Source organism: Mustela putorius, unplaced genomic scaffold, assembly GCF_011764305.1.
Source record: "Mustela putorius furo isolate JIRA1106 unplaced genomic scaffold, ASM1176430v1.1 tig00003853_pilon_pilon_pilon, whole genome shotgun sequence".
Classification (NCBI taxonomy): domain Eukaryota; kingdom Metazoa; phylum Chordata; class Mammalia; order Carnivora; family Mustelidae; genus Mustela; species Mustela putorius.
In genome coordinates this window covers 7,544,589-7,568,092 of record NW_025422005.1, presented here as the reverse complement: position 1 = coordinate 7,568,092, position 23,504 = coordinate 7,544,589, and the positions used below count along the sequence as shown (strand labels likewise).

Below are 23,504 nucleotides of genomic sequence, written 5' to 3'. Positions count from 1 at the left end.
AGCATGTTGTTTGTTCTAAGCACTTCACCTGCGTCCCCTTCTCCAGCTCCCCCCGCCCCAAATCCTATGAGCAGGCACTCTCACCAGCCATCTGCCGTTCCCTCTGCCAGGAATGCCTTTCCCTCAGATCTGCCTGGGTGGCTCCAGACTTTTTTGGGGATTGATCACCTGTTTCAAGTTGTAACCCCTCACTGCCCTTCCTTGGCTTCCCTCCTAATCCTGTGAGGTAATTAATTTCTTTGTCTTGACCATTGTCTGTCTCTTACACTAGGATGTGAGCTCTGTGGGGCGGGATCTGTTTTTTCACCCCATTGTTGCTCATCTCATGCCCAGGGCTGTGCCAGGCACATAGCAAGTGCTCTGTGTATATTTAGTGAGTAGACACCCATTTTACAGATGAAGAAACTGAGGCCCAGAGTGGTTCTGTGCACTGCTCCAGTGGGTGGTACCTTGAGCCAGAGTACAGCCTTCTCTGGATTCCCCGCACCGCGAGAAGCCCACCAGTTCCTCCAGTCAGCCCAGTCTGGCCTGGGGCCGGTGTTCCCCCTCTGCCCTTCTCTAGGTGGCAGTGGTGGTGGGCTGACAGTCCCCCCCCAAAACCCCTAATTCTGTCCCTCCTACTCTCCCTCAGGGACCCGAGGTTGGGTGGGGCGGCTGAAGGGTGGGGAGGAGCCTGACCCCTCCCCCAAACCATCCTGGGCCGCCCCCCACCCCCAAACCCCGGGACTGGAAATCTGACACCCGGAGCCCATCTGCTGCCCTCCTGTCCTCCCGCCCCTGGAGGCCGCTGGGCCGGCGGCTGCGGAGCAGTGATTGTTCAGGGCTGAATGGGCAGGCCTGGCGCCCACACCAGGTGCACCATTGTGAGGGCTCTGACACCTGCCTGGTGGGGCACGGGCTCCCCGAGCAAGGACCCTCGCCTGGCTGAGCCGCAGCCCACCCGCCACCAGGGGTCGAGCTAGGGGCTAGGTTCCCGCTGCTCTTCCCATGGTAGAGCACCCCAGCCACACCCTGAGTCCCTGCCTGAGGTCTGTGCCTCCAGCCCCTCCAAACCCACCACCTCCCTGGTCCTCTCTTTGCCTCTGAGCCCGTATCAGTGACACCATCACTTGCTGGCTGTAATGGGCAAGACACACAAGGGCTCTGAGCCTCAGTTTCTCGTCTGTAGAATGGGGATAATCATTGGACACACCCCATAGGGGCGTTAGGAAGATCAAAGGCAATACAGTCCGTGTCATATTGAATACCTAGTGGGGACAGAGAAAAGCCATTATGATTATGAAGACCTGGTAGCGTGCAGCCCAGAACCCAGGGGAGCCAGTCTTAGCCCCCAGCAGACCCAGCCAAGGGACCCCCCAGCCTACCCCCCCTGCCTGCCTCCCCTTGCCCGGCCTCCCGCCCGCTCTATGAAAATTTAATGCTGGGTAATGACAGTCTGGGCTAATGAAAGAGGCTTCTCTTCTGGCAAAAAGAGAAAAACAAACAAAAATCAACAACCTGCAAGGGGGCATTAACTTTTCATGAGATGCTCTCCCCACTGACACCAGCCGCCCCCCTGCCCTGGCTCACTCGGGCAGCACCAAGCCCCCTCCCTCCTTCCTTCCCTCTCCGAGCTGGGCTGGGCAGCCTGCAGTGGGGGTGGGGTAAGCCCGAGGGGGCCTGGCTCTTTGGGAGGCCCCTTCTAGGGGGAGCTTCTCCCCAGGACATCTGCCAACTTTGGGGAGAGAGGAGAGCCCCAGAGGGCTTTTGGGGTAGGGCTCCAGCCCACAGAATCTTTTCTGGGCAGTGGGCAGGCATGGGGGTGCACAAGAACCCCAAGTGGGTGGGAGGGAAGAGGAAGGGCTCACGGACACCCCGCTCGCCCGCCCCCACCCCTTCGCCATCAGTCGCCCGCGCTGCACGAGGCCACGGCAGCTTGGATGTCTGCTGCCAGCCAGGCTGGAAGTGGTTAGAGAAAAGGGCACGGAGCCTCTTGCGCTGCCTTTCCCTCTCTTTGTGGTATCCTGGAGAGCCATTGGCTGCTGCCTGTGATATCCTGAGAGATGCGACAATTAATTTTCTTTTAATCAAGGTCGGATGAAGTAAATTGGCGCGGCTCTGCAGCCCTTCATTTTCTGTTTTTGCAGTGATGCAAAACAAATATGATCAAATTATGCTCCTTCTCACCTTATTGAATTAGGAAGCATGACTGATCAGAGGGAGTGGAGATGGTCTAGACCATGGAGCACCCCCTGGCTCTCTCCCCACCCTGGCCTCAGTCTCCCTGGGCTCATGGGGACTCGGAGCAGGTTTGCCGCCCGCAGAGACAGCTCCGGGCGCTGGAAGGCAACACCCCGCGCGGTCTGCGCTCGGTGAACTAGTGATTCAATGAGTCCACAAATGAATGAGTGAGTCAGTGGGTGAGTGAGTGACAGATGTGGCCGAACATCAGGGCCGACTCAGGCTCAGAGCGGGACTCACTCGCTAAAGACCGGAGTGACGTCTGCCTGCTGAGGTTCTCTCCGGAACATCACCTCGTTTGCTCGTGGCTATCTGAAATGATCTTGTCGACACATGTATTGCCTGCGTCTCCTTCTCGGGTTTGGGTTCCGGCAGTTCAAGGCCTTGTCTGTCTTGTTCACCATGAGTCCTGGGGTCTAGTACGTGTTCGCTATCAGCTGAGTATCCGAGCGGGTTTGAGTCATCCTGATGGCATGGCTGGTCTCCTGGTTCAGCAAGGGTGACAGACATAGGCAACCCTCGGGCTGTGTCCTTGGTGTCACACAAGGATCTGAACTCAGGGCCGCCACAGTGGCCCTAGTTCTGGGTGGCAGGTGACGTTCGAGCTGGCTCAGCAAAGATAAAGAGGAGGTGGGCCTCAGGACAAGCAGGGGGAGTACTTTCAGGCAGGGTGTATACTGGGGCGTCTGGCCGGCCTTGACAGGGCTGGCCAGCTTGCCGGTAGGAGAGGCTGCCGCTACGGGGACTTGTGTGGCCCTGGGATTAGGGCTGTGCCAGGGGACACCCAGCAAACGGGGCTCAAGTCCCAGCCCCTTTCTGGATCTTTTAGATTTTCTGTCTCCCTCTCTACGGTGAGAATGACAGAGGAGAATTCATCGGAGAGTCATCTGAGGAATGAGTGACAATGATGTCAGCTGTCCCCCCAGAGTAAGCACTTGGCGAATGTCAACCACCGCCATTTTTATTTCTATTAAGAAAGGCACAGGGATGGGGCGCCTGGGTGGCTCAGTGGGTTAAGCCGCTGCCTTCGGCTCAGGTCATGATCTCAGGGTCCTGGGATCGAGTCCCACATCGGGCTCTCTGCTCAGCAGGGAGCCTGCTTCCCTATCTCTCTCTCTCTGCCTGCCTCTCCATCTACTTGTGATTTCTCCCTGTCAAATAAATAAAATCTTTAAAAAAAAAAAAGAAAGAAAGAAAGGCACAAGGGTGCTAGACAGGGGAAGGCCTTGAATGCCACACCAAAGAGCAGGTAGGTATGTGGGCTTCTCAGGCTGCTGGTGAACCCAGCCCAAGACTCTCAGAGCACGGGGGGGATCTCTACAGACAATACATCTGGCAGGTGCGGGGAGAGCTGGCCGTTTGAGCCTCTGCCAGTATCCTTCTCTAAAGCAAAGACTTTCTTAAAAGTGAACGATCCTCCCCATCCCTGAGCGCTGGATCAGCCCCTTAAAAGAGTTACTTTTGCTTAGAGCAAGGAAGGCCTGGTCTGTGAGTCCCAGGAGGGGACTGTTCCCAGTGGAAGGAGCCGCGTTTGGGGAGCTCAGGGATGAGGCGAGTCCCCAAGGGCATGTGGATAAGTGCTGGAACCCTCCTGTGGTGGGCAAGGGCCCTTCTGTGGTGGTTGGGGATGGAGGACAGTGATGACATGGTTGCTTCTCTCTGGGAGCTTCGAGCCTCGTTGGGGGATAAGACAAGCACACGCAGTGGTAAATGCCATGAAGAAACCAACGAGGTGATACACACACACACACACACACACACACACCTTGCAGAAAAGGAGAAAAAAGGCTGAAGAAGTAACCCATCCCCCAGAGTCAGGGACGTTGCGTCCGGGGCACGGGCCTGAGGTCCATAATGGCTCAGGGAGGCATGCCTGGAGGAGGACAAGAACTTTAGACAGGGGTGCAGAGAGGCTGTGGAGGCAAGAACGAGCTGTTCCCAGTGGAAGGAGCCGCGTTTGGGGAGCTCAGGGATGAGGCGAGTCCCCAAGGGCATGTGGATAAGTGGGATTGTCCGTCTCTCACTCCCGGGGCCGGGTCTTCAGTGAAAACACCCATGGATGGTCCTTGGGAGCCTTGCGGAAGCATCCTCTGAACACCAGGGCCCCCGGGGCCACTCCTGCTGAACATTCCATGGTTCTCGGGTTGTAGGAGTAAAACGACTCAGACCAGTGCCATCTCCAGCCAGACTCTGGGCATCCTGCCATCACAGGCAAGATCTTGGCTTCTCGGCTCTAACATGGACCTTGGCTGACTGTGGAACCTTGGGCAGGTGACTTGACGTCTCTGGGTGTGAATGGGATGAAGCCGACGGGACTTGCTGTGTAGTCCCGAAAACTCCTTCCTGTCTTTGCGTCTGCCCCGTCTCAGGGAAGTCACTTAGCCAGCTCCTGGTCCTCAGCCCCCGCTGGGGTAAAGAGACGAGGGGATGTGTGAGCCATGGGGCAGACCAATGACCCTGGGCATCACTCCATGGGCCTCCCTGGCGTGTGTCTGTTGTGCCCATGGGACTGGGCCACAGCCTGTGGGACAAGTCTTTGGGTGGGGACTTTTCCTCACTAGTTGAGTCATCACCCCTGGGGTGCAGCTGGTGACCCAGATGGGGTAAGATCAGGACACATCTTTATCTCTGTCATCTCCGCAGTGACTCCCCTTCCCCTTCTTCTTCCTGTTCTTCTTTTTTTTTTTTTTTTTTTAGATTTTTTATTTATTTATTTGACAGACAGAGATCACAAGTAGGCAGAGAGGTAGAGAGAGGAGGAAGCAGGCTCCCTGCTGAGCAGAGAGCCCTATGCGGGGCTTGATCCCAGGACCCTGGGACCATGACCTGAGCTGAAGGCAGAGGCTTTAACCCACTGAGCCACCCAGGCGCCCCTCCTCTTCCTGTTCTCACCCCCGCACCCCCACCCTGTCATTGGGTGGGCCAGGCCAACACTGCGACTACTCAGCCCCAGATTCCTCCTACGCCAGACAAGCGCGCTCTGGGACTGCTAGGCCTTGTCTCCACGTTCGATGACAACAGTAATAGCTTCATTTCTTGAGGACTTACCAGTTACACACCTCTTTGTGTGCATTGAATCTAATCACTCTATATGCCAGGCGAGGTTGTTATGATTATTATCCCATTTTACGGGGGATGGAAAGGAGGCTCAGAGAAGGTGAGTGGCTGGCCCAAGGTTGCAGAGCTAGGCGAGGTCAGGCGGGGATCTCAGCTGTGTCGCTCTGGTGGCCGAGTGTGAGATTTTCCCATGATGCTTTGTGCAGTTGGCATGCATCACGCCCTCCTAGCTCTCTAGGGGTCCTCCCTCCTGTGCGAGTGCCCTGGCCGGGGAACCCCACGTCCCTGTCCCAGGTCCAAGCCCACCAGGGCTCTCTTCTCTCAGCAGCCAATCTGATCTCTCCCGCCAGTTGCATGGATGGTCTTGCTCATTGTCACAGGCGCCTTCTAGAGCTGCTGCCTGAGTGCACAGGGCCGTGCAGGATAACGGGCGTCTCTCAGTCTGCGATCGCGGTGGAGGGGTGGGGGGGGCAATCCTGGCGTCACATCCCCACACAGGGCCTGGGATGCAGGGAGAAGGTGACAAGAGGGAAGGGGCGGCTCCCAGGGTGGGGGGCGCCCAGCTGGTGAGCGGTGAGCCCTCCTTATCCACCATCAGCGCCACGCTGGTTACCCAGGTTCGAGTTTCCTGTCTCGTTTTCACTCTGGCCTTTGCTCACTCCCGGAGGGGGTGGCAGTTGGGCCAAGGAGGACAGGCTGTGGGGGAGAGAGGATTTCAAGGAGAAATCCCTCCCCCACGGTCGGGAGTGATGCTCTGAGGACAAGGGACAAACACAGCTGGAGCCCGGGCTCCTACACAAGGTCCCCAACCGGACATCGCCTCTGGCCCACTCCCGGGGCTACTTCTCTTCTTGTTTTCCGGATGAAAGTCGCTTTGCTGAGCTCCCCACCCCCCCGTGATTGTTAAGGCCACACGTATGTTTGTCGCATGAGGCTCGGGTGACACAGAAGTAAAACTCCCCCCAAATCTTCCCTCCTTGTGGCTGCCATGGGGGAAGGGGGTGCTGATTCTCTACCTCCGTGCCCACAGAGGTCTTTCTCCACTGGTGGAAACAGGACAATCTGTCTCACAGTGTTCAGACCTGCCTTTTTGGCTTCCAATGTATTCTGAACATTTCTCGGTGGCCATTGAAAGCTACCTAAATGTAGCTTTCAATGGGGGTCACCAGACAGGGGTCCTTGCTGGGCTGTAATTAAACAATCCCTTCATGCTGCACATGGAGATTGCTTTCCCTCTGGCCCTTCCAGCCAGGCGTCTCGGCCTCCACCTCCCCCTGTGCTCCTCCAGCTCCTTCCCCCAAGAAGGGTCTCAGCTCACAGGCCATGATGGTGCCGGTGGTGGGCAAGGGTTCGACGCCGTGGAAGTAGCCTGGGTGTGAATGCAGGAGACCTGGGCTGAAGCGTCACCTGGGGCCATCTATGAACCATGAGGACTTGAATAAGCGCTTTACCTTGATGAACCTCAATTTTCCCATCTGAAAAATGGGGGAACTAGTAAACCCCTCTTTTAGAGCCAATGTGAGGAATTTGTGAGCTCGTGGGTGTGAGCCAGTCCTGGGCATCTGGTGGGGGCCCAGCACGGCAAAGCCAAGGCAGAAGCAGGCCGAGCGGTGACGTCGGGGGGACTCCATTCCTTCTTTCTCACAGCTGCTCATCTTCACCTTTTCATTCTTCGCTGGTCATGGATTTGAAAGGCAGAGCCTTGCTGTTCCCTGAGGGCCCTACCCTGCAGAACCAGGAGGTCAGGATGTGGTCGGCTGTAAGTAGGACTGAAGGTAAATTGGGAGGGACTGTCCTAACCAAGAGGGTCAATGTCCCTAGCTCAGGTGGTGGAGGAAAACAGAGAAGGGCCAGGTGCCCCAGAACCAGAGGCCGGCGGAGCCCCCTCCCCCCCCCCCCGCCCACAACCTTGCCACGGTGGAGGTGGCCACCTGCATGGCACTGACCCTTGAGGGTAGACAAGAAGGGTCATGAAGTCGGGGCAGGTGGCATTTTTTAGAAGACGGCTCTTCCAGAGGGGAGGACTGAGGAGGAGGGCGGGACCGTTTGCAGCTAGAACCCTGCGTCTGCGAGGGGGCTGGTGGAATGAAAGATGGTGGTGGGCTCTGAAAATGTGTGTGTCAGCAGTGGGCAGACCCCGCCAACGCTCAGAGCTGCCAGGCCGGGAGGCACTTTCAGGGCAAGCGGAGAAAGAGCCAAAGAGCCGGGTCGAGCGATTAATCTCCGGCCGAGCCCGTTCACACCCCAAGAACCCGCATCCCCTCCAGCCACTGCCGAGGGAGGGGGCACCGGGGATCCGGGGGTGCCTCCGTCATTCTTCATCATCCCCTTGCCATCCCTGTCTCCCCAGAAATGTCCTTCATCCGGCCCGCAGGGTTCACGTCACCCCATGAAGCGCGGGCTCTGTGCCACTGTACACTTCGGAGAATCATTAGCAGAAATCATTAGCTAGAATACAGCCTCCCCCATAAATCTCTCCCTTGCACCTGGGTCGTTTGTCCGTGCCTAATTTCCATCTCCCGAACTTTATGATTTGTCCCTTGTTTGATGAGAGCTTCTCCCATCAATTGTGCCGTAAGTGCTTGCAGAGAAAGACCCCCCGCACTGACCCCATCTCAGACGGACGGGTTTGGGCTCCTTGCCCTGCGTGCTGGGTGGAGGCCCCCTCCCCAGCCCCCTCCTTGGCTCGTCCCTCAAAGGGCAGCTTAAAGACGCTGTGCCCGCAGCCTCCCTCGGAGATGGGAGGCAGAGCCGGGCCCAGAGTGCGGCTGGGACAACCGGAGGAGAGAGGTGGGAAGGGCTCCTAGGGGAGGGGTCAGGAGGCTTGATCGTCGTCTCTGCCTCAGCTCACCGTGTGACCCCAAGCATGTTGCTTTCCCTCTCTGAGCCTCAATTTCCTCATCTGATGCACGAGGATCAGTGCTGCTCGTCTCTCACGGTTATGGGGAGAGCTGAGGTCATTCATTCATTCCCTTGCTGATTCACTCACCCATCTGCACACATTCAAAAACCTCTCAGTACATTCATCCTCTCTGTAAGCACTGGTCGGACCCCTGCTGTATACCAGGCCGTTCTGCACGCAGACAGGATCAGCAAAAGACTTGCCAGCCGCTGGAGCTGGAAGCAACCTTGGTGGTTAAAAGCCGGAGCCTTTGTGTCCAGAGATGTGGGTTCTGAATCCTGGCTCTGCCACTGACTCTTTCTATGACCTTAGGCAAGTCATTTGCCCTCGGGACATCTCTGTTCCCTCATCCGTAAAAGGGAGCTGCTGTGAGTGACAGTCTGGAAAGCATCTAATACAGAACACATGCTCGACTGTGACTCCTGTTGCCATTGTTGTCTTGTCACTCTGAGGGCACGAGGAGACAGTGGAATTCCTAAGCCACGTAGGGAACGAGATGCTGAGAGAAATGTAAGTGTGGGTCCAGGGGATTCTTCCCTGGGAGGGAGCATTTATTTATATTTTTTAAGATTTATTGATTAATCTATTTTAGAGAGGGCGCGTGCTCAGGTGCATGGGGCAGGGAGGTGGGAGGGGCAAAGAGAGAGAGGGAGAGAGAGAATCCCAAGCAGACTCCCTGCTGAGCACAGAGCTAGAGTCAGGGCTTGATCTCGAGACCCAGAGATCATGACCCTGAGATCATGATGTGAACCAAGAATCAAAGAGTCGACGCTTAACCGCCTGAGCTACCCTGCCTCCCCCAGCGCCCCAGGGAGGGAGCATTTAAAGCCTTGCCTCACTGCGCAGCTGAAGGCTTCAGAAATGATGGATGAAACCCAGGAAATGTGCCTGAGGGAGAGTATGAACGCAACTCAGATTTCCAGCCCCCACCAAGGAAGGGTGTTCCCAGGGTCTGTCCTCCCACAGCCTTGGGGACCCAAGGAGGCTCTCACTCCCCTGGCTAGGGTGAAGATGTGGAGTTCAGGAAATTGGGAAATCTGGCCGGTGGGCCCTTCCGGAGGCAGATCTGGAAGGCTCCCTAGTCATGACGCATGTATCTCTGGGTTTTGGGACACAGCGTTAAGCCCTGCCCGCCCACGGGAGGGAGCTGGAAGAAGCTAAGGCCTCTGGGAGTTGGGGCAGGGCTGGGGAGGCAGGGCACTGGGAGGAAGCTGTGACTTCCATTAGGCCGCTGGCAGGGGCAGGCCATGCCTAGGGGAAACTGGGGAGGGGAACACCTGGTTTCATTCTGGACTGGCCTCACCTACAGGGCAGGGAAGGGGCTCGGCGGTGATCACTGTGCCTGGTATTTGCTGGGATGTCCTTAATTCCTACTGTGGGTGGCCGTTGGGTGTATGCCTTGTGGCCTGAGGGGAGTTACTTAACCTCTCTGAGCCTCGCTCCCCTCCTTTAGCAGAGGGGATGGTAATCTCACAGACCCCTCGGGCTGCCGGGAGAGTGGACTGTAAACCACCCCGGATCAGTGCCTGGGCCATAGTAGACACTAAGGAAATGGCAGTTAGCGTCACCAACCCAGAAACTACCCTCGCTAGAACATACCTGCTTTATTGCCTTCTAGCAAAACTACAAAGGACGCGATTGTTATGCCCATTTTCAAGGTAGAGAAACCCAGACCCGAATCGTCTCCGAACGGACACGTTTTCGAGCAGCCGGCTGGTGGCAAAACTGGGACCAGCACCTCCGGCTCCCGACTCCCAGCTCTCGGTGCCACCCGGCCGCAGACGGCCCGGGTGTCTGGCCCCCGTGCACGAATTCCCAGGAGCTCCAAACAAAGAGCCCGGGTTCGGATTCATCAACACACTCCCACGGGGTGACTCACCTGGGAGAGCGAGAGAGCAAAAGCAGAACACACCTGTCCCAGCACATTCCCGCCCCCTGGCCTGGCAGCAGCAGCTCTGCTGACCCGAGGGCCCCGGGAAGGGGTGGGGGTGCAGAGGAGGAAGTGGAGGAAGGGGCCCCACGTGGGCAGACCACAGTGGTTTGGGGTTGCTCTCTCCCCCGGCCTGAGGGTCCCCAGCGCTCTGAAGGCCTGAACCCTCAGGGATTCCCAGGGTAATGCCCTCGGCCCGAGGGAGAGAGAGTGGACCTGGGGGGTGGGAGTGGGACGTGGGGGCCCCCGTGTCACGGGCTGGGAAGCAGCTTGCCGGTTTTACAGGTCACATTATTTTTTATGGGCATCCTAAAAAGAATGTCAGGCACTGGAGGGTGTTTTTCCCCTTCTCTCTCTCTCTCTCTCTGACGCAGATCACTGCAGGATTTTTATCGCAGCCCTGGCCGGAGGAGCTGGGCAGCCCCACTGGTACCTGCCGAGCGCCGGGTCCCAGGAAAGCTGGGCAGCCCTTCCTGGGGGGAAGGGGCTAGTACTGCGGCTGGTGGGAGCAGCCTGTTCCCGCGCCCCCTTCTGATGGAGGGGCCACAGTCCCCCCACCTGGCTAGGACATCAGCCAGAGTTAAAAGCCCCCTCTTCCCCGCTCCACACCCACGGAGTCCTCTGATGGGAATGACGTGCTTCCAGCATGACCTCTCCACCCTGCTTCGCCCCGTGAAGCTCCTCATCCTTTCCCAGTGACTCGATTTCCCCTTGGGGCCACCTTCAGCTGATCTTGCTCCCAGAAAGAGGTCCAGCCCCTCCCTGGCCCCAGAAACTGGTTTTGGGGGCCCCAAAGTCCTCCCTGAGCAGCCTCATCTCCTTCACCTTTCAAACAGGTTGTGTGTACCTCAAAGGCGTTGTGTCTGGGCTTTTGGCCTTTACCCTTAATCCCCATTCTGGAGCAGACAGGGAGAGATCCAGAAGACAAGGGTGTAGGGGTAGAGGAAAGGTGCACTTAACCAGAAGAGGGATATTCGAAGGCTCTTGGAGTCCCTAGGGCATGGTGGGTGGTGGCACTGATGTGGGGTCCCACCTCCATTGCGTAACAACTGTGAGCCTCAGTTTTCCCATTGCTCAAATGGCCTTACTTCATGAGGTCGTTGGAGGAAGTCACCGAGTTCACAGAGCCTGGCCCCATAGTAGGTGCTCAATAAATGCTAATGCCCATAATTAGTGTTATTCTTCAAGTCTGGGTACATCTGAGCTGCTGTTCTGTGCCTGGGGACTCCAGGGACAGGAGATGTGGCTGACGTGGCAGCAAGAGACACAGAGGTGACACAGCAGGAAAACACTTCAGGCCACGATACCAGCGGCAGCAACGGGGCCGGGGGTGTGACAGCTCTTTCCTCTGAAACGGTTAAGAAAGAGGGGAGACTAGCCAAGAAAGCAAGTGCCGCCCAGGAAAATTAGGCAGTGGGCCTAATGAAAACCAGGCAGCGGGCCAAGTCAGAAATGTGACCTTCCTCCTGCCTCTTCTCTTTCTCCTCTCTGAGCCTGGGGTGGTCTTTGCCTTCAGTCGGCCTCCGGCAGGAGGTACCACCAGGTCGGGGGTGAGGATGGGGAAGCAGGGCGTGGGGCGGGGGAGAGAAGACCGTGGGGAAGGGTCTGGGAGGTGGCATGGGACCCATGAGCGGGTCGACCAATTCTGGCCTTAGAGTCAGACAGGTTTTTCGGGCCTGCTGGACTCCCAAAGAAGTTTTAGTTCAAGTGCATCGCTTTATCCACAAGACTGAGAAGACCCAGAGGGGTGAGGGCTTGAACGGCAGGCAGGAGCAGAACCCCAGCTTGAGCCCCGGCGCTCAACATCCTCCTGACCTCGAAGCTCTGGGCTCAGCCAGAGGGATCCAGAGGCCTCTAGATGCCTGGCTTTCTCAGGCTAGGACAGCTGCATCCCTTGCATGTGAGGTCTCCAACCTTCTCCCCCAAAGAGCCACGAAGAGCACCCCTAGCCTGGGCGAGCTGACAGTGAAGCCTCAGGGGTCTCCCCAAATTAAAAATTTGACAGACGTCTGAGAGGCTAACCCATAAGGGATCTGTGCTGCTTAAATAAAAGATAATGCTTCTTCCCACAAGCCCCCATGATTCCCCGCCCCAGGCCAATTTAAGAAAGTGATGTGTTGGGATGATACACTAAGTTTATCTTGCCGATTTGTGTCCCCCAAGCGTGGGGCAGTAGCTCTGCAGGGGGACGGTTCCCCTGGCTAGAGACGCTCAGGGTTTTCTGGTCTACCCTGGACACCAGCCCCTCAAGGACGGAGGAGTCTGTCAGTGCTGTTCGCTGCTGTGTCATCAGCGGCAGGAACAGCACTGGTCCTACAGTAGGTATTCTGGGTATGAGGGAGGGACAGACCAGGGAAGTGACATTCCAGCCGCAGTCTGAGGGATAAGGAGGTGGGAGAAAAGGGACAAGCCCTCGAGGCAGAGGGAACAGCATGGCTGGAGGTCTTCAGGCAACCAGAGCCCGACAAGTGAGTGAGTGTTGGAAGAGCAGACAAGGCAGATGTGACTGCATCCGGACGTGGTGTCACCTTGGACAGGTCGCTGGTTTTCTCTGAGCCTCAGTCCCCTGGACTGTCAAATGAGAGAGTAAAAGGGTCCACATCATGGGCAGCCCGGAGGACCCAGGCATCAGCGCACGGGGCCAGCCCATGGCCAGTCCTGAATATCCAGTGGCAATACTATTACTACTAATAATAATTTGACTAATAATTAATGGTAATAATAGTAATTATTGTTCTAACTACTACCAAGAAGCTCTGTTTTTCATTTTAGACCATGCCCCCATGCCCCATCCTAAACCCCGGCCAAGCCCAGGGGCGCCCCCTTCCTGTCCCCGCTCCTCTGGAAGGTCGGGCCTTCCCAAGGTTATCTCTGTTTTTCTCTGGATTCTGTGAAGTCGCATAGGTCACACTCTGGGGCTGAAAAGTGTTGCTTTTTATAGCCTTCCCTGATGGCAAGGAATGCCTGTGGGGCCCGTCCTGGGAAGTCCTGTCCTGGGGCAGAGACACCTCCAGGGGCAGGGGCCCCACAGCCACGCCAGCCAGGAGTCTGGGGCCCTCCCAAGCCAAGCACACACCCCCTACCCCGCCACCGCTAGGTGCCAAAGGGGCAGGGAGGCTGGCCGAGAAGGCGAAGTGCCCTGGACAGAGAGCTAGGAGTCCCCAATTCCAACTGTGGTGTTCGGGCGAACCATGATCCTCTCTGGGTTCAGTTTCCCTATCTATAAAATGGGTCTACTGGGCCTTGCCCGCCTCGGGCGGCAGCGGTGAAAGGTCGGGAAGCTTTGGAATGAATGGGGCAGAGGGTCAGCGGTCTCAGGACCAGGACCTTGGGATGGTAAGAGGGAGAGGGATAAGGGACGAGGGAAGCCGTGGGCAGGCCCGTGTCCGTGTCAGAGCCTCCTTCAGTCCTGCCGCGCTAAAGGGCTTGGCGGGAGGAGGGAGGAAGTGTTTCTGTGTCACAGGCGCGCTGCCTCCTTTACCTCAGTTAATCCTCCCCCTGAGCCTCGGGGTAGGAGCAGTCGTCAGCGTGGTTGACAGATGGGGACACCACGGCCAGCAGAGCTGGAGTGGCTTACCCACGGCCACCCGGCTGATAGGGCGGAGCCAGGATCAGCATTCCGTTCTGTCCCTCCTTTGGGTCCTTTAAGCAGGCAGTCCCCCGATGATGGCCGGCGCCGGGGAGAGCTGTGTCCCTGTGCCAAGCCCGCAGCTTGCAAAGTCCCTGCCCCCCCCCGCCCCACCCTGTTCTACCAGGCGGGTGCCCGCAACCCCCTCGCCAGGCTCTGCCCAGAGTCTCCAAGGAAGGGGCTTGGTTCCGGGGTCCCCGCCAGGCCCAGGCCAGAGGGCTTGCTCAGCAAGACCGAAGCTGCTCTTTGCTCCTCCTCCACCCCTCACCCCGCCTCTGCCTCCCCCTCCCTCCTTTTAATCTAGTTCTTATCGGGGATGATAACATTCAGCAATAATAAACCCGACTCCACTTTCTAACAGCTGATTGCCCCACGCCCTGATTCAGCGATACCATAGCCCAAGTCCCGGGCAGGAGACCTCAGTCCGGCCCCGAGGCACCTGAGGCCACTTTCATCACCCCACCCCTGGCTGGCTCCCTTGGGTCCTCTGGGGAAAGGATGAAGCCTCCCATCTCTCGAAGTATCTCAGAGCTGCTTCCTTTCCTCTGGGGACCTAGAAACTCACGTGCGGTGTCCGTCTGTCCATCCCCCTCTCCAAACACAGCAAGGAACAGCTACTGTTAACCGAGCCCCTATTTGGGGATGGGCTCTGTGGCAAGTATCCGAGCATTTTCTCCACAAATCTTAAATCATAGGTATTATTCTTAACCCCATTTTACTCAGAGATGAGCCAACTAAGGCTCAGAGAGGTCAAGCAGCTTGCCCAAGATCACGCAGCTGCTCAGGGACAGAGTCAAGATTCCGACTCATGACTTGCAGACCGCCTCCTGCCTGTGGGAAGAAACTGCCAAGAGGCATCCTGGCCTCCCGTAACTTGGGTGGCTGAACCTGAAGGGAGACAGCCCAAGGACCCCGCTTTTTCCCTCTCTGCCCTGAGAGTGGGGGTTCCTGCCACAGCCCGAACCCGGGCCAGCTGCCAGGGCTGAGCTGGGGTGCCTGCACCCTGCGAGGACCTTTGTCCCTTTAATAGGTCCTTCTTGGTACGGGACGTCCCAGGGCAGAGGGCGCAGCCTGAGCGCCAGGCCTGGGCAAGCCCTGCCCAGGGCACTCCCCATGCTCTGGGGCTCGGGGGAGGGCGCCCACATCTTTGACTACAGACACAGTTTTCCTTGCTCCCAAGAGCTGGGGCTCCTTGGCATCCCCAGCCAGAGTGGGGCTTAGGGGGTCCCAGGCACGATGGTGGCCAGGTGGGCAGCCTGGATCTTTCCTGAATAGAATTCACAGACAAGACCCTCAGCCCCAAAGTTTGTGCCGATGCCCCCTTCCCCACCCTACCCTGTTTTCAACCACAGCCCCTGCTCCTCCACCCCGAGCTTCGCCCTCACCATACCTAGAGAGGGCCCGTCTCCAAGGCTCTGCTCCTAGAGTCTCCCCAGAAAGGCCTCTCCGGCTCCTGCAGGTCACAACCGTCCCGCCCCCCCTACCCCCTCACCTCGCCACCAACCCCAAGCCTGCAAAGCTCGAATGAGACCTCTGTGCCTTGTGCAGTCCTCTTTGGTCACGTTCACCGAGCCCCTCCCGTGGGCCAGTCCACTCACGAGGCTCTCTGGGTTGGGGGGTGGGAGAGAAAACAGCAACACACAGCCCAGCCTTATCAGGGTATCTCCTCGTACATTCCCACAGCACTTTTCTAAGTAGCACAAGCACCCTCCCGTGCCCCCAGGTCCCCAGGTCTCTAGCCCCAGGGGTGCAGCCACCCTAGGTTCAGCCCTGGTGTCTGCTCACAGTAGGTCCTCAAAAAGTACTTCCTGGGTGAAGAATGAATGAATGACCTGGTACCTGTGGGTTGGCGCCATTCCTTCTCCTGGATGCTAAGCTTCTCGAGCGCAGGGACCAGGTGGTCTCACACTCAGGAAAAGCAGGTGTCTCCGGCCTAAGGTGGTTAGCTAGTGCGGTGTCTTTGCAGAGCTGACAATGCAAGAGGAGGGGGAGAAGGCAGGGGAGAGAAGGGTTAGGGGCAGGGAACAGAGTGCCGGGAGACCATTCCTAGGAAGGCCATGCCATGAGCCAGGACCAGGACCAAGATCACATGGCACTTTTGAGGGAGAGCAGAAGGTCAGTGTTGGAAAAGGGGAAGCCACGGAGGAGAGAGGAGAGGGCAGGGTGGGAGAGGGAGGCTAGACCCCACTAGGTGGGACCTCGTGAGTCGTGTGATGGAGGCTGGACTGGACCATCGTACAGGCCCCGGGAGCCTCTAATGGGCTTGGGGCCCTGTTGCACCGGGTGCCGGTGTCCTGTTGGGCAGCTGTAGGATTCCTGAAGAGCCCGAAGGCAGCTGCATTTTCTGCTCTTCCTTCCTCAGCTGGGACGGTCTGGGGCTTCCAGATCTTAGCCTCCGGGGATGCTTGGGGCTCATTCAGTCTTGTCTTCAACTTCCACATGGGAGCGCTGGGGGGCCCCAGAACTAGGGCCAGACTTGCACAAGTTTGAGAAGGAACTGGGGGTGAGAACCTGGGTCCCAGGCCTCAGGCCAGGTCCCCAGGGAAGGGTGGTGGGCACCTGTGAAAGCAGGGGTGCGTCCGGACGCACATGCTCAGGCCACAGGCAAGGTGGTCTTGAGTGGTCCTGGCAAGACCAGGGCATTTAGAATAGTCCAGAACTGGGGGCCGAGGATGAGAAAAGTCTTTCCAAGAAACGGGGGGAGGGAGAGCATGTAGAGGACCAGGTGTGCGTGTGCTGCGGGATCCCCAGCCCTGGGGGACCCCTGCCAGCCTCGCTGCTTTCAAAGAGGCAGCCTGGGTCATAAAGTAACAATGTTCTTACTCGAGCTACAGGGGTGACAGCACGGCCACCCTCCGCCAAGCCCCCGCTATGTGCCCAGCACTAGCTTACTGGCCCTCGTGATCACCTGTAAGGAGGTCGTGTCATTGCCTCGTCTTCCAGGTGAGGAAACAGAGGCACAGACCAGTGACATCTTGATGTGACAGCCATGAGCGAGTCAGGATTGGACCCTGACAGGCCTGACCCCAGAGCCGTCTCTTAACACCGCAGGGCAGATCCGGGTTATGCCAAGTTGTGGGTCGGACAGGCCTGAGCCCACGCCACGCCACTAAGTGACGATTGTCATTTATCTGGCTTCCCGAGCCTCAGTTTCCTTCCCTCTGTTTCCCGAACGTGGGGATGAGGATGAGTTGACCTCAAGGAGCTGCTCTGAAGACAGGGAAGGTGATGCATTCCGAGGGTCTGGAGCAGGAAGGGCGTCCGGCAGCCAGCCTGGCCCTGCCCGGCCTCCGTCGGTCGCACGCACCTGTCTCCGGGCACACTGTCTCTGCTCCACGCCCATTTGCATGCCAAGCCGCCAGCCTTGGACGGTGAGCTGGGCCCGCCTCCCGCCCTCCCTCCTGTGCACAGGCAAGGGGGAGAGGGCTGGGCCCTGGGGCGTCCTACCTGGGCGCTGAGCAGGGGGCTCCTGGCTGGGGCAGGGGGGAGCGTGGGCACTGGGCACAGAAGGAAGCCATGCCCTCTGAGGCCCCGAGAGTTCTGGAGAAAGGGCAAAGCGCCCCCCCCCAGATCCCCCAGGCTGCTTTCTCAGCCCTCTGTAAAGGTGTTTCATGAGCAAACAGGTATAAAGAGGAGGCCCACTTCTGGGAAGACCGCCTCCTCTGAGATGCCACATAAGCCATTCCCTCTCTCACCCCCGCCACAACCGGCTTTGGTTTAGATGTTGCCTCTGCTGAACGCTCTGGGCCTCAACCTCCTCCTCTGTAAAATGGGCTGAGACTTCCTTCCTGCAGGGTTGCGAGGCTTCAATAAAAGCACCAGGAGGGACAGCTACTCCAGCTTAACCAGATACCGTCCTGCCTCTGCTACAGGGCTGAAGTTCCTCCTTCTGCGCACCTTGGGAGCCTGAGGACCTGTTCTTTTGCTCCTGGGGGTCCAGGTGGGGAACAGAACCCGGGCGGGCCAGCTCCTGCCTCTGCCTGTCCTTGGGGTGGCAGCGCAGAGACGCGGGCTCCCCTCCCCAGGGCCCAGAGGAATTTGGACAGCAAAGAAAAAACAACAAGCCCCAACCCAGTGTTTTGTATTTTTGTCCTGAACAATGCTGTTTCTGGGCTGGTTGCTGAGCAAATATTCCAGGAGGCGGGACGGACAGCTGACGCAGGTTGGGGTATTATCAGAGCTGCAGCCCTGGTCCCAGGGCCCTGATGCCTCCAGATTCTTCCCCGGGGACTCCGGGTCCCCCTGTCTGCCCCTCCCAAGTCCAGTCACCTCTGGGGAGGGGCCCTTAGGGTCTGGGATCCGAGGAAGCCCTGACTTGAGAGGAGTTATGATGGGGAGAGCAGGATTTCCCCCCAACACCAGACGTCCCTCTGTTTCCACCCTCTCGAGGGCACTTGGGAGTTGACAGACTGCCCCAGTTTGCTCTGGACTGTGGGGTTTCTTGTGATGGGACTGTCAGTGCTAGAACTGGGAGAGTCTGGAGCAAACCAGGATGGCTGGTTCACTCTGCAGGGCTCTAAGCGTTGAGAGTCCACAGGGATGGCTCCTTGGAGATGAGGAGGAGGAGGCTGACCACATCCGCTACTACCACTGCCACCATTTATTGAGTGACGGCGACCGGGAGGCCCATTTCACAGCTGAGAAAACGGAGGCTCAGAAATTGACCTGCGTGAGGCCATGCAGCTGGGAAGGGGCAGTGCAGCGAGGTAAACCCAGTGGGTTTCCAAAGCCCTAGCTTTCAGTTACTCTCGGCCCCATCTGGGAGATTGACCTTGGCCAACTACAGAGGGTAAGACCAAGGTCAGGAGAGGTGGAGAGAGCCCTGTCTTTAACTGTTCCCTCCGTGTGGCTGGCTTTATGGTGCCCTTGCCTACCCGTCTTGGGAGGCCCGGACGACTGGAGGTCCCACCCCTGACAAACACGTACCGGCTGGTTTGGGGCAAGAAGATTCTCCCGGCTTATCTAAAGGGTCCCAGAAATTTCCCCAGATGTGGGGGGTCAGTGTGGCCCCTGGAATCTCGCTTTCCTTTGAGAGCCTGTTGTGAAGTCAGACAAACGCAGGCTTGTTCATCACGGGTGAGTCACATTCAGGGCTCCGGCCACGACAGGGTCCCAGAACTCCAGCTCCCACGGGGTTCTGAAGACCTGAAGACAGGGCTCAGACCTGGCCTGGAACCCCTTCTCTGCAGAGGCTGGACCCGGGGCTGCCCATGGAGCCCCCTCCTCTCTGTCCCCTATACTTGGCCGGTGCCTTGGCCTCCGTGGCAGGGAGAGCGCTGGCGCTCGCTCTGGGGGTCTGTTTGAGGTTTCCTCCAGCGGCTGGTGGCGGCGGGTACAGCTCACTAATTAATTAGCGCTTAAGTACTTAGCATCCTTCTGCATCGTGTCAAACGAGGATTTGAGTCTTAATTCCCTGTGTAGGTAACGGTGGGAATGTGCCTGGGAGAGCGGTCAGGACTTAGAGGAAACGCTTCCCCTTGCTTGGTTGCCAGCTGGGAACACCGGTGCTGCAGAGGCAGAGAGAGACCCAGGGGGCAGAGCTCCTGGACCTCCAAAACCTCGTCCACCCCCACACCCACTCACTTACCCCCATGGCTGAGATCAGTCACAAGGTGGGCTCTGCAGCTAGACAGTCTGGGGCTGACTCCCGGCCCCACTGCCAGCGACCCGTGTGCCCCGAGGGAGTCACTTAATCTCCTTGGGTCTTGTTTTGTGTCGAGGTGATGATCGCTGTACCTGCCCATAGGACTGCAGCAGAGATTAAACAAGCTAACTCGGGGAAACTCCGCAGACCGTGGCTGGCCTGTGGTTGGCCCCCCACGGAAAGGACCTCTTCTCTTTCATTCAGCCACTCTCTTGGTTGTGTTTTTATTTCTCCCGCAGACATTTCCTGGGCACCGCCCAGCACAGGCCTGGGTGCTGAGGGCAGGGTTGCACAAACCTCTCCAAGCCTTCGTCAGACCACCGGTAGAATGGGGCTGATGACAGACTGTCTCAAAGGGGCAGAGGGAGGCTTCAATGCAATGCTGTAAGTCAAAACCCTCAGTTCTGGGCCTGCCGCAGGCTGAGCCCCACGCGGCTGGGTATGGGTGGGAGGAGGGGGAGGAGGTGCTCCAGGAGAACTGAGGGGCGGGGGGCTGTAGGCCAGGCAGGTGGTCTCTACCTCCATTACTCAGAGCCCAGATTTGTTCCCAGGACCCACCTGGAAAGGTGCCAGGCTGGGGGCAGGGCTGGTGGGACTGCTTGGGAGGACTCCCCCACTCAGGGCCAGGACTTAGGGACGTGGCTTCAGGTCTCAATGGGTCCTTGTCAGGGGAGCCATGGGCAGGTGTCGCCAAATCCAGTCGTTCTTTTCCAAACACATTGGCATGGTCCTTCTCCCTCGGCATCCCCTAAAGATGCTGGGCCCCACAGATGGTTTTCATTCCTTGCTGTCACGGAAGGGGCATCAGTAGGGTCTCTAGCATGACCCCCTGCAATGGTGGGTCTTGAGGGTGGGGGAATGCATCTCAGCCCCTTAGAATGTTAGTTGACCATCCATGGGTGCCAGAGAAGGTCCCAGGCTACCCCAGTGTAAGGGAAAGGTATTACCAAGGGGTGGAGGTTGGGGGCTGCTGTAAGGCAGAGTAGGGGAGTGGTCGAGGGAGGTGCTCAGAACTGAGTCTGAGGTTCTCTGGTGGACCACATGGCTCTGCTCTGTGACCAGAAAAAAGCCACACAACCTCTCTGAATTTTGATTTTCATGGGTGGAAGGAGGGTGGCAGGTCCCGCAGGAGACGGCGTCTCCAGTCCAGTGCTCTGTAGATGGATAGCATGTCAGAAAACTTCAGGGATTGTGTTATTTAGGATCCAAAATTGGCTGATGGTCCTACGGAATCCTTTATCTGTTACAGAAATCTTTACAGAGACTCAAATTCAGCTGCAGCCACTGTGGTCCTCACACAGTCTTACCCTTCATGAAAATCCCTGCCATATTTGCAGGACCTACTATGTGCCAGGCACACGCTAAGTGCCGGACATTCCTTCTGTCTCGACTCCTCACCATGGACCCCTCATGGGAGAGATGGGCGCTCTTCTCTCCTCTCACCGATGAGGAACCCAGGAGCAGTGTGGTTAAGTCTCTCGACGAAGTTCTTTCAACTGCTAAGGGGTTGAGCCAAGATTCCAACCCCGGTCAGCCGCCCCGAGCCCTCAGTCCACCTTTACAGAGTGAAGAAATGAGCAGATGAATGCGGGGTTCAGGGGCATCATTGGTTGGAGGGTAATGAGTGGGCCCCTTGTTTTCAGTGACGCTACAAAGGCAGGGGGCGTGGGGAGAGAGTCCCCCATGGCTTAGGTTGGTCTCAAGCTGTTACCTGTTATTGCACAGAACTCCAGAAGCTTAAGAGAAAAGAAATGAGGAGAGGAGAAGAGAAGAGAAGGGAAAGGAAAGGCAAAGAAAAGAAAAATCCGGAAGGAAGGAAGGGCCCAGGGGAAGGAAGGAACCTGCCCAGAAGGAAGAGAGCAGAGCTCCATGGCCATGGCCAGTGTGAACAGTCACTGAGTCCTGGAGGAGCTGCTACCCGCTGGGCACTGGGGGAGGGGCTCAGGACGCAATGCTCCTTGGACCCGACATCGTCCTGCCCTCGGGGAGCTTCTGGCACGTGGCAATGGCGGAGCCTTGCACAGGAGGGTCTCGTGGAAGGGAACGCATCTGGGGCAGCAGGTCGGGGCTTGGGGCCAACCACATCTCACCCGCTCTATGTGCCCACTCTCTTCTGGGAGATGAAGGGTTTGAGAATGAGGGCACGGTCCAGTCCCATCGCCTTGCTTTACGGATCCAGACCAGAGCCTGGAGGAAAGCGGATGGAGACACAGTAACAGACTGGGGGTTGGAAGAATGAAAGCCACAGGACAGCCTACAAGCTGCTCCTTGACCAAAAGGATAGCTCACGTCCACTGTGGGGTGCTGAGCGCCCCCACATGCTTTATTGCCCTTGGCCCTCCAAACAACTCCACTTGGCAGCTGAAAAACGGAGGCTTAGAGAGGTCACCTTGCCCAAGGTCAAACTGCTAGTAAGGGGACCTGAGATTCGGACCCCACAGTGTCTGACCGCAGAGACCAGGCGGTCAGCGTGCGCTCTGGGGCTTCCCTTCCTTGGGTTGGAAAAGCTCCCCGCAGTCCCAGTGCACACAGCATGTGGCACAGGGCAAGTGGGGGGAAGGCAGAGGCGTGTCCCCAGGCTGGTGGCTGGTATCTTCTCTGCAAGGCTGCCTGAGCACGCGTGGCCCCAGCCTCAAGGCAATGGACAGAAAGGGGAGATGCGGGAACAGAAGCGCTGGGAAACTCACCAGTCTCTGAGGTCACGAGAAGCTTGGACAACCTCTCTGAGGGTTCCTGGCAGTGTCCTGTGGGAGCCAGTTCATGGATTTTAATAAAAAAAAAAATCATTAAAGAAGTTAGGACGATGGAGCGGTGGTAAATGTAAAATATTGGTGGTTCGACAGTGTATCTCGAGCAGCCGCGAGCAGAGTTCGTCTTGACAAGGCAGAACTCGGTCCAAGAAGTAAATCATTTTGTTTTCCCTAGATGGCTCCCCCTAAATCTTCCCAGGATGTCTGCACCCAGTCTTCATTGACCCGAATACCTGGGGCCCATGAAAACCGGGGCTACACCTAGCCGAGAAGGCATCCAAAGCCTCGGCGGAAAGAAAGGTCTGGACCCCCTGTGGTAAGGGCGCCCTAGAGAGCCAATCCTCCAGACACCCCCAGCCCCCTAACCTTGGTTATCCGCACCCATAACCATAATGCCAAGGTCACTTCACTTCCTGGACATTCCAAGGGGTATCTTGTTCTCTTGTTCTCTCCTCCCTTTGCCCTGGGGCTCCCCGCAGCAAAGAAGGCACCACCACCCAGCCACACTCCTTCATTCTGCTCCTTCCTTCCTTGGGCGAGCCATAGAGAGAATCAGGAATGAGCCGACTTAAAGGTGTTGAGGAACCCCCCAACCCCGCCGCGGGCCCCCGCGGGCTCTGCCAACTCAGATCAGATGAAAGTCAGTTGCTGCCCAGGCCTGGACCCGGCCAGCTGAGACAGGGTCTGAGACTAGAGGGAGGATTTCCAAGGTCCCACCCTAGCCCCCAGCCCCCACATCCAGGGTGACTTCCAACAAACCACCTGACCCCCGCCCCCCCCTTCCCAGCTGGGAGACAGGGAGGGTGACATTGAGCGCCGGCTCTGGGGCGTCCTAAGGGTTAACTAATTAATGGTTGGAAAGTGCTTTGAAAAAATAAAGTGCTGGATAATGGGAAGGGCAATTATGTTGGGAGAAACTCCTAATTTGGCTGGAATTGATGTTAATGATAAAGTATCTGAAACATGTAGCAAGCAGGCGTGATTGTATTTTATATGACAGAGAGAGACACTCACACGCAGGGGACATGGAGAGCAGTTAATTTGGTTAAATAAAGTGAAAGATAAAAGGAACGCGGACGCCACAGAACTCGCTGTTTATCTGGACTTGGTGTAACACTTTGGAATTGGATCGGGCCCTTTGGCTCTTATTTATTTGTTTGTGATCGACATAAATGGGGAAGTGCTGGGTTTATGGCTCCGAAAGAGGCCACGTAAAGCAGGCTCTGATTAGGAGGCCTCCGAACAGGTGCCGGCTGCGTTCCCAGGAAGGAGCCAAGGTCTCCAACAGGGAGTCAAGGTGGGTGAGGATGTCCCCACTGCACCCCATCCTGGAGGCAGAAGCCTCGCCCACCAGAGCTGGCGGGGGGTGGGGG

At 57.6% G+C, this 23,504-nt stretch overlaps 2 long non-coding RNA genes across 2 annotated transcripts; one reads left to right on the top strand and one right to left on the bottom strand.

Annotated features, from left to right (window-relative positions):
* Positions 1 to 12,230: 12,230 nt before the first annotated feature.
* Positions 12,231 to 17,298, bottom strand: LOC123387299. Its single transcript, XR_006601663.1, has 4 exons — positions 16,646 to 17,298; positions 15,577 to 15,705; positions 15,230 to 15,343; positions 12,231 to 12,680 (listed from the first exon to the last, which is right to left on the bottom strand). It is a non-coding gene; the product is annotated as an uncharacterized LOC123387299 (long non-coding RNA).
* A 592-nt stretch (positions 17,299 to 17,890) lies between these two features.
* LOC106007460 lies at positions 17,891 to 23,161 on the top strand. The gene is made up of 3 exons (XR_006601664.1): positions 17,891 to 18,443; positions 19,621 to 19,765; positions 20,631 to 23,161. It is a non-coding gene; the product is annotated as an uncharacterized LOC106007460 (long non-coding RNA).
* The last annotated feature ends 343 nt before the right edge of the window (positions 23,162 to 23,504 follow it).